At 36.5% G+C, this 10,074-nt stretch overlaps 1 long non-coding RNA gene across 2 annotated transcripts; it reads left to right on the forward strand.

Moving 5' to 3' along the window:
* The first annotated feature begins 28 nt into the window (after positions 1–28).
* On the forward strand, positions 29–9,543 carry LOC132098087 (uncharacterized). Of its 2 annotated transcripts, none has more exons than XR_009422831.1 (3): positions 29–163; positions 871–1,046; positions 8,828–9,543. It is a non-coding gene; the product is annotated as an uncharacterized LOC132098087 (long non-coding RNA). The 2 variants fall into 2 exon arrangements; XR_009422832.1 differs by having other exon boundaries at positions 8,885–9,543.
* The last annotated feature ends 531 nt before the right edge of the window (positions 9,544–10,074 follow it).

Here is a 10,074-nt window from a genome sequence, read left to right on the forward strand (position 1 = left end):
AGCTTGAGAGTCACAAACTCAGTGAAACTTGCTGCTGAACTGCCCATTTACACCTGACATGTTTGATTTGTGATTCATTGCTTCTGTGTAGGAATTTGAGCTTTCGTTTCAGTGAATGTTTCCTCTTGGATTATCTAATGTGAAATGTTTGCAAAGAATCACAGTAAGTAAATGGATCAAATCAGCCATTTTGGCTCAAACCATGTGATTGATTCAAACACAGTAAAGCAGTGCTTCTCATCTGGATTAAAAACAATGGTAATTTCAAATATACAACATAACTAGCTTTATAGTCATCCATAATTAGGATATCATAAACAAAGACATTTAAAAGAGTAGATTCACTTATTTTTCTTGCTGGTTTTGAAACTGAAGGCCCTGCATCCAATCATGCATGGTGTTTTGGTACAAATATACCTGCTATTTGATAAGATGACTAATACTGATTCAATATTAGTGCTTGTTCTGTGCGTTAGATCACGGTTTCTGGATTTACAAAACTGTGCTTATTCTTACTTGGTCTATGCCATGTGAGTCATTCTGAATTTGTTTGACCTATGCAATTCTGGGTAATTTTAATACAATTCATGTTATGTTTTTAAGGATAATTTTGCTTACTTCTGAGAAACAATTTAGGCATTTTTCTAATGAAAAACCCATCTTCACCATGTCACATGTGTTGCACATAGTTTTATCAAAATTTATTTTTATATTAGGCCCAGTAGGCCAATATGTGTCTGTTTATTTTGGAAATGAGCAGAAGCTGATGTAAAAATGTAAACACTGCAGTGTTATTTCAGGGGGGAATCAGATCTGCTCAGACACTAATTATCACTACAAAACATGTACAATACTTGATTCTCCTTGCAGACACTGTAGGCTATCGATGTGTGTACACAGACTCCGATGAAGTTTTCTGTCAGTCAAGAGCTCTTTTGATCATCGACGCCTCCTCAAACTCCCACAGCTACACACACACAGAGCCGTGGATATGCTGATATGATCACCCTGGCAACATCACGATTCACTGAGGACTAAATCAAAAGGTGAGTGTAAACGTGTGCAAAATTCAGAGTTTAGGAATCGGGTTTCATTCATGGGTGTGAATTTTTTATTTTTTTTCAAGGATTTGTCTGTGCACTACAAAAACAGCCCCCCTCCTTAGGGATCAGAATGAATTTAAATCTAATTTCAAATTCAAAGAACTACTATACAGAGAGAGTACCATTGTATATTGGGTACCATATGTCAAAATTTGATTGATTGACCCCTTATGAAAATATATCCATGTACAAATTCCACAGATTGCTAAAGATTTTGCAAACTGTGAGTCCATAAACAGTAAAACAAGTCAAGATGGGTACAAAGTATTTATGTATTGTTAATTTTAGAAGCCGTAAAATTTCTAAAACAGTGTATCAAACATCATACATTTTTATTTACAATTTTCAAGTTTTTGCTGGCACATGCATGTCTATGGTGCGGTTCAGGGATGCTGACTTGCCACAAATTGCCTCAATGGTGTAAATGACCAAAGTTCTGTTTTTGAAGTTCAGGCTGATTCTTTGCTAAAACCAAAGCAATGCTCTTCTCATCTTACTTTTGTGGCAAGCTAAGAGATTTTTTTTTTCTTTGCTTCAAGGCCGTCAGCTGCTACACAGCTAATCATTGAGATAGCGGCCGCTGATAATTGGTGCAGATTGGAAGATAAAGACCGTTCAATGTAGTCGTCCATGAAGACCTTGAGATATAAGCTTTAAGAATTCTTATCTCTCTTTTTCAAGTACATATAAAACATCTTGTTATGGTTTTCAATGAAGTGGTTCATCTGTGAACTCAGTCCATTACTAGTGAGAAAATATTGACAAGATAAAAGGACGTCAGGGGACATGATCATACTTTATGGTTTTGTGTATGGTGCAGTGCTTTGAAAACAATTCAAAATAATGTTTTGTTGTGTAGATGACAAATGAATTGTGGCGTATAATATCTGACCTTAAAGTACTACCACAGTTCAAGACAGTACAGCATTTTCAATAATCTGTGATTAAGTGTCATACAGACACAGCGGTAGCAGGAAATCTCAGAAACACTTCAGCTCATGAGTCAGCTGGAGATGTGTGACCCATTTTGACTCGTAAACATGATTTCATACACAACTTATGTAGTATTTCCAGAAACACTAACACTAAATATGTTTCTACTTAAGGCTTGAAATGCCATATATTAGCTTATAGATATTTTAAAACTATTAATAAATTAATGTTTACTTTATGGACCACTTTGTTTCCCAGAATGATCTAATTTATAAATTAGAGTATACTCTAATTATTTAATGTCAATATTTGTTTTTATTGAATTATCTGAAAACAGTTTGGTGGACCTTTTTAGTGCTGACTGGCAAAATTATAATTAAATAAGGAAGCTGCACTGAATAATTTGTTATTATTACACTAGTATTGGGATTTATAAAGGCTCCTAGTGTAATTTATTTTTAAGAAACCAGCCAATGGTGAGTGTATAGAGAACATATGCGGTGCAAAAATGTGACACTGGACCACAAAACCTGTCACAGTGGACATTTTTTTGAAATTAAGGTTTATGGATCATCTGAAAGCTGAATAAATGAGCCATTCCATTGATGTATGTTCTGTTAGGATAGGACAATATTTAGCTGAGATACAACTATTTGAAAATCTGGAATCTGAGGTTGCAAAAAAAAAAAATTATATATATATAATTCAAAATATTGAGAAAATCACCTTTAAAGTTGTCCAAATTAAGTTCTTAGCACTGCATATTACTAATCAATAATTAAATTGTGATATATTAACAGTAGGAAATGTACAAAATATCTTCATGGAACATGATCTTTACCTAATATCTTAATGATTTTTGGCATAAAAGATCAATTGACAATTTTGACACAAACAATGTATTGGCTATTTCTACAAATATAGGCTACCTGTGTAACTTATGACTGTTTTGTGTTCCAGGGTCACTAATAATTCTAACTGTCATGAGAAGAGTTTTTGTATCATTTCATATCATTATGTTTAGTAGAATATGTTTATCCTTATGACAATGGGATTCTTTTAGTTGTTTTTGCATGTGGCATAAAGCATAGGTTAATAGTTTTTGCTGCATGAGACAGTCTCTGTTTTTTGGTGAAACTGTGCCTTCCATGACTCATTGTGTTTTTGTTCTTCTTATTTCTGTTTAATGTGAGAAATACTCCACACATGTGCCTCCATATGGAGTTCTGGAGGAAAGAATTCATCCCAGAGTATATCCTAGATAATCTTATGATGGTGGAAAACACATGAGCCATGAGTTGTTTTCTCAAGTCCACTTTGATTTTGTCACGTTCAGTGAGGGTCAGGCAAGCATTTCAGTTTGATTTATAATGTAATATATTGCAGTTACCAGCTCAACCATTTTATTTACTCATCAAAGACAGGTGTTACTTACTAAGTGTTCAGTTTGGACCCTGCTGACACCTACTGGTGTGGATGCAGTGACATGCAAAAGTGTTTTTGGTTAACAATGCATTCACAGGCATATCTGACTCCTGAGATCTTAGTTGAACGTGTGTGTATTATGTATCCACTTTCCTGCAACACCTTGGCAAAAGCAGGGAATGTCCTCAGAACATTCTGGCAAGGTTCTCTGCAAGGTTTTCTCAATCTTCTTTTTTTTTCAGAATTCCGTTTTTTAAATGTTACTGCATTTTTAAGAACACTTAAAGAACATTCAAAAGCACCATTCCCATGATGTTTGCAAAATGACAAAAATATTATGTTCCCTAACTATGTTTGCATAAAAACGGTTTAAAATATTTTTAAATCTGGATGTTTTGAACATTCAGAGAACATAATGTAATGTTTTCCTAACTTAATGTGAACATCAGTGGAATGTTCTGGAACATACTTTATTTTTCTTAGCTGGGACACACAGGAAGCAAGTTCGTATTCTTTATATTGAGCCAAAAGGACAACTTGTGACATTTAGATTCCCCGGCTGGTCAAAGGTCCTTTTGCTATGTGTATTCGCAGGAACATAAAGTTTAATCGCACCTTAAAACGGCTGTTTCTAGGCAGCTGGTATGAGTCTTAATCATTTTAAACTGTGTTATCAGCAGCACCAAAACATGGATAAAATGACGTGGTACACCTTTAAATTGACCTCTGCCTCCCATCCGAGTGTGATTCAGTCTGCGTGAAAGTGTTTTAACTTGAGTTATTGGGGTCACATGAGGTAAAGCACACGGGGAAACGCTGCGCTTGTCGTCCCGCGACTGCTTTCACTCAAATGATAATGGGCTCTTTAGAAAGCGAGGCCGAGGTTATGTTCCTCATTGTGCTATTGAATGCAAATGCTGGATTGGACTGCTGCCACCTGTTGGCTCCCATGATTTATTTCACAGAGTGCTGCGCTTTTGTTTATTTGTACCTTTGGTACTGAAGCGGAGAAGGTTGCTCGTTGGTTTCCTTCTGAAATTCCCCAGCTGGTCAGAAAGCCACTCTTCTGAGTAATGAGATCTTGAATTGGACTTTTAAAATGAAAAATGTGAAACAAACTTTGGCAAAAGCGCAGTCACCTTAATAGACATGCATTGTCATTACAATCCACACGATTTGACGATTAGAATCGAAATTTATGGTTCATTTGATGTGCCTTTGCACACCAAGAGAAACCGTATTCAGTTGCAGCTGCTCTGTTTTGGTCTGTGGTGTGAATTTCTTAATGAGCAGAGTAATTTATCTTTGCCATCCGTAGATGGATGTAGTGACAGCTCGGCAGGATGCCTATTAGTAGGTTTGCTGTAAGGCTGCAGCACCAGCAGTGGACCTGATCAAACCTTGATGTTCTGCTGCAGAACAATGTGTGATGAGAGAGAGGCAGTCAGGAAGAGGGGACATCAGCCGACAGGGCTAATTCTGCAGAATGGGAGATGACACGTAATTATGCGGCATCGATCGGCAGGGAATATGCTTGATCATGCTGTGACTGTACATTGGTAATTTGGCCCGTGGGGTCTCTGAAATTCTGAGTCAGAATAGTCAAAAAACCTTAGGCATTCATTAAAACGAAAAAAGAAGTGATGCCTCACAAATCGCACCTGGATTTGTGTGAATGCAGCAGTGTGGAGAGATGCACAAGCGCTGTGATTATATGTGCTTTCTGGATGTAGAGATGCTCTTAACCCCATGATAATGCATGTGCATGGACGTGCATGCATCGTTTCCCCTCTACTATTCAAATCACTGAAGTAGTTGAAATGTGGTTCCAATTAACTGAAGCTCATTAATTGAATCTGGCTCAATTCACAAGACCTTGAATGTAAGCTGGAACTCCAATTAAGAGCTTAAAATCTTATCTTAATTTGGATTCATGGCTATTCTAGGCATTACTGTCCAGTTGTTCATTAGGGAGTCTCCTGCTGGCATATGTTGCGGATCTTGCAGTCTCGAACTAGTTAACTAATTAACTAGGGGTATTATCTAAGGTGTTTATACATGCTGAAGTTTGCTGATTAGTCAGTTTGAATGTCTCTTGTCAAACTTTCAAGGAAAGGATGAAAGAAGATTGTAAGCAAAGCTGTGGTTTCTTTTTTGCATTTCGTTGAAATGTGGCTTCAGTTAGCTTAAGCTAATTAATTGAATCTGGCTCAATTCACAAGACCTTGAATGTAAGCTGGGATTCCTGTTAAACACTAAACATTGTTTAAGATCTTATCTTCATTTCCATTAGGTATTACTTTCCAGCTGTTCGTCTCCTGCTTGTAGATGTCTGTTAACTATCTAGTATTTCATTTTCTGAGGTGTTTATGCATGCAGTAGTTTGCTGATCGATTGGTCAGTTTAAATGTCTTTGGTTTTAGTCAAATGGTCAAGGAAAGGATGAAAGAAGATTGTAACCAAAGCTGTAGTCTCCTTTCTCTCAGGGAATGTTTACAACAATAAAGTTTTTGCAAGCACGTACAACCAAAGCAAGTTTTTGAAAACAATAACATAGTTTTATCCATGTCATGCATATGTGTATAGAAATGTGCGCAGGTTAGTTACTTACAAAATGACATTGCCAACTACTGGCCTGGCATGAATAATAGTCATTTCCTTTGATCTGTGTGAACGGGGATTGTTTTGACAGTGTCTGTATGCCAAACTTTTCATAAGCAAGAGAAGGAAAAATTATTAAATTTTTAGCACAATCGATGTCCTGTAAACATATCCTGAGATGTTTTTCCCGGGTAACTGTGTTTAAGATTCAAACCCGTCTTTCCTGAGCCATGAGCTCTTTGTTCCTTAACCTATGCTTTCTCTCTTTATTCTCTATACTGCTCCAGTTTTATAATTATGATGTTAATGTTTCTGACATTATTTTGGCATTCAGCCTGAAACATGTAATACCTCCCTATAAACATGCAAAAAGCAAATATGCTTGGCAACGTACTAAAACAATATGCAAAATAATATGAAAACCAAAATATGCATTTTTGTGTGTGTGCATGAGCTCCTAACTGAACATACTGTACACTATCATTCCAAGGTAAGGGGTCGGTAAGGTTTTTCAAAATGCTTTTGACAAGTCTCTTATGCTCACCACAACTGCATTTATTTGATTAAAAAATACAGTAAAAACATTAATATTGTGAAATATTTTGTATAATTTAAAATAACAGTTTTCTTTTTGAATGTATTTTAAAATGTATTTTTTTTCCCTGTGATCAAAGCTAAATTTTCAGCATCATTACTCCAGTCTTCAGTTTCATATGATCCTTCAGAAATTATTGTAATATGCTGATATTGAGCTAATATGCTCAACAAACATTTCTTGTGGTCAATGATGAAAACAGTTCTGCTTAACACTTTTTTCCACCAGGGTTCATTGATGAATAGAAAATAAAAAACAACTTTTATGTGGAGTAAGAACCTTTGGTAACATGATTAATGTCTCTACTGCCACTTTCGATCAATTTAACGCATCCTTGTTGTGTGTCCATTTTAATATTTATATTTCAAAAGAAGTGATGACTGTTACATTCATAAAGTGAAAAATGTTTGTTTTTAACATTTTATTTGACTTCTGGTAATGAGAGGACACAAACCAGGTGCAGAAATCAATAATATAATGACTATGACTTTTGACCAGTGTTCTGTTCCTAAACCTATGAGCTTCCTCCACAGACAGCATTTAAAGACACCACAGACGCTCCTGCTGCGGAGCCTGTTCCAAAAGATAGCCAACTTAATTTTGCCCACCCCCCCTCCTCCTAAGATGCCTAATTTTTGACAAACTCTAACGGAGCCTTTTTTTTTATCGCTCCCTGAGTGTGCATTCCCAGAATGCATTGCAACAAGCACAACAAGATTGCTTGTATTAAAATCGCCAGACCAGTGTACTTCACCTAAAGAGAAAAAAAATGATTCACAGATTTGATGCCTGTGCACAGTATTCAAATTAGCCACAAGTTCCATTTCAGTTAGGATGCTGTCATGGCCGCAGCCAGGCTTTGAAAATTAGTGAGGTCCAGGGGGTTTCTACAATAACCCCCTTATTATAGAATTTCTCCCTTTTCAAATTTCAAATCACATCAGAAAAGCATTTATTTTCAATGAAAATTAAGAAAATAATCAAAAAGTTAAGGGTAGGGGTAATGAAGGCTTTATTGTCCCAATAAGGTGGCATCCATTAAATTAGACTCAATAAGTTATTATTGCATACTGTTTTATAATACAATACTTAGGTGCAGATAATTATTTGCAGTAAGTAGTATTAATAGCAGAAACTCCTGCTATTTTAACAGTATAAATAGAATCTATAGATATTTGCACTTAGTGTAAATAGCATATCACTAAAAAATGCTGCTATTTGCACTTAATTTAAATAGCCGCTGCCTTTTTTGATAACTGCCAGACTAATGCCGGCGATGCAATGTATCCAGATGTTGCTATTAAAATAAACAAAAACCTATAAATAAACCAAAATTATTTTAAATATTTTGGAAATTAGATAAGAAAAAGTTATCGGTGACCCTCTAAACCGCAACTTCCTACTTTATTTACTTTCTAAAGTGTTAAATTTAGTGGAAAAACAAGTAAAAAATGCTTATAATAGCTGGATCTGGCAACACGGAGGCTGCGTCTCACCTTTTTGCCCATTTTCAGTTGTCCGGGAGAGTCGCGCGGTGACGCGCTTCCAAGATGAAGACGGCCCCCTCTGCACACTTTGAGGTTCAAAAACGCTCTTCAGGAGTCTACGGGTGACGTCACAGACACTACGTCCATGTTTTTATGCAGTCTATGGCTCTCACTCACAACTCTATGAGGACTCGTTCACTTTGGAAGCATCTCGTAGCGATCATTTTCATACCACAGACGCTAAACATTCTGAACTATACATGCAGACATTCATACGAGTTGTCTATCAGCAAATTAGTCAATCAGAGAACAAATTTTATTTTCGACATGAAAAATGTACCATGGTCCGGACCTCGGTGACCTCATAGCTGGCTACGGCCATGGATGCTGTCTACTTAGGCAGCTCAGTATTTGAATCCTACAGTCGACCTGTAGTCTAAAACTTTAAAATGGGAGCTGTGTAGCACCTGAACAATTTTCAGTGTAACTGAACACTGATTAGAATCTGATGACATTTTTGTAGACTCTGATAAATGCAACTAAAATAGTTTTGATGATCGCGTTGAAATTTCATCATTTCAGCCTGAGGTGCTTGCCTTCATTTCAAAACTGAACTATCTAAGATGAATCAAAGATTTTAGGAAAATATTGTGCTTTGAACTGTCTTTTATCTCTTTGCACAGACACAAGAGACTTCTTTATGACTTCAATTAAACCTCCTCTGTTTACTCTACTGCTAGATCTGCTTGAAGAGGCTGGTCTCTGTGAAAGTCAGTGCTGGCGCCCTTCGTCATATGGTAATCGCCCTTGCTTGCAAAAAGGAGGGATGGCGGCCAAACAGGACTAGATTTGATCTGCGTCCAGGGCTCTATTGATAACCCCATCTATCTTACTTGATTTGGCAAAAAGGGCCTCACTAATGACACCAACGGGGTGGCAAACTCACTACCTTGACAGATGTCCAAATCACTGGTAAACAACAGAAAGCGGGTGAAAAGAAATAAATGACCGTTTCGAATCAGCAGGGAGGTTGGATATGTCTGAAGACACGCCAGGAAAGGAAGTTGAGCTTTGATTGGAGCTGGAAACGGGGAATACAGGTGCAAATTTTTCTTTTAAGAAAAGATGTCACCTCAATGAGCCAATGAAGATTAGCCGAACGCCCGAGGAGCGTTCAGTCTTTAAATGACTTTTATGTCACTGTGCACCTGTCAGATACTATTATACTATATATGTTCACCCATTGTACAGTACAATGAAAATTCAGATTGTGCCCACAATCTCTTAACTCTTATAATAATATAATATAATATAATATAATATAATATAATATAATATAATATAATATAATATAATATAATATAATATAATAATCTTAATATCAGCAGCTTGGACTTTTAGACTAGTTAAAAATGGAGAGAATAACTTGCACAATTTGAATGCTTTAAAGATGTTGACATTTTGCATAAGTGCAATTCAAAATAATTAGATTACACAATGTGCAAGTCATCTGGAATGGTGATGACATTATAATTTGTAGCTGCAAATGCCATTTTAATAGCACTAGAACATAAGCAGACATATTTTTAAAAGACTCTCTAGAAGTAATTCATTAGTCTTCTCCTGCATTTGAAGAGGGTTCATTGTCAAAACGGCCACTTGTGTTTGTCTCCTCTGTTTCTCCTGTGAACTGTTTCAATCCCCACAGTGCCGTTCGGTCAGCGTACACTTATCATATTTGTCCAGCACAGGTGCCAGTTTCAGAAAGCTGATTTACTGGCTCTGGACCGGCTCTAACTGTCTACAGCTGCTTTGGCCTCTGCTGGCCTTTTGATATTGATGATTATAATTGTGGATACATTCTTTGAAGGTAAACTGTTATAGTGCAGGGTGTCCAAATTCTTTGTGCGTGTGGTATTCATATAAGGTA

The sequence above is a fragment of the Carassius carassius genome, chromosome 21 (assembly GCF_963082965.1).
Source record: "Carassius carassius chromosome 21, fCarCar2.1, whole genome shotgun sequence".
Classification (NCBI taxonomy): domain Eukaryota; kingdom Metazoa; phylum Chordata; class Actinopteri; order Cypriniformes; family Cyprinidae; genus Carassius; species Carassius carassius.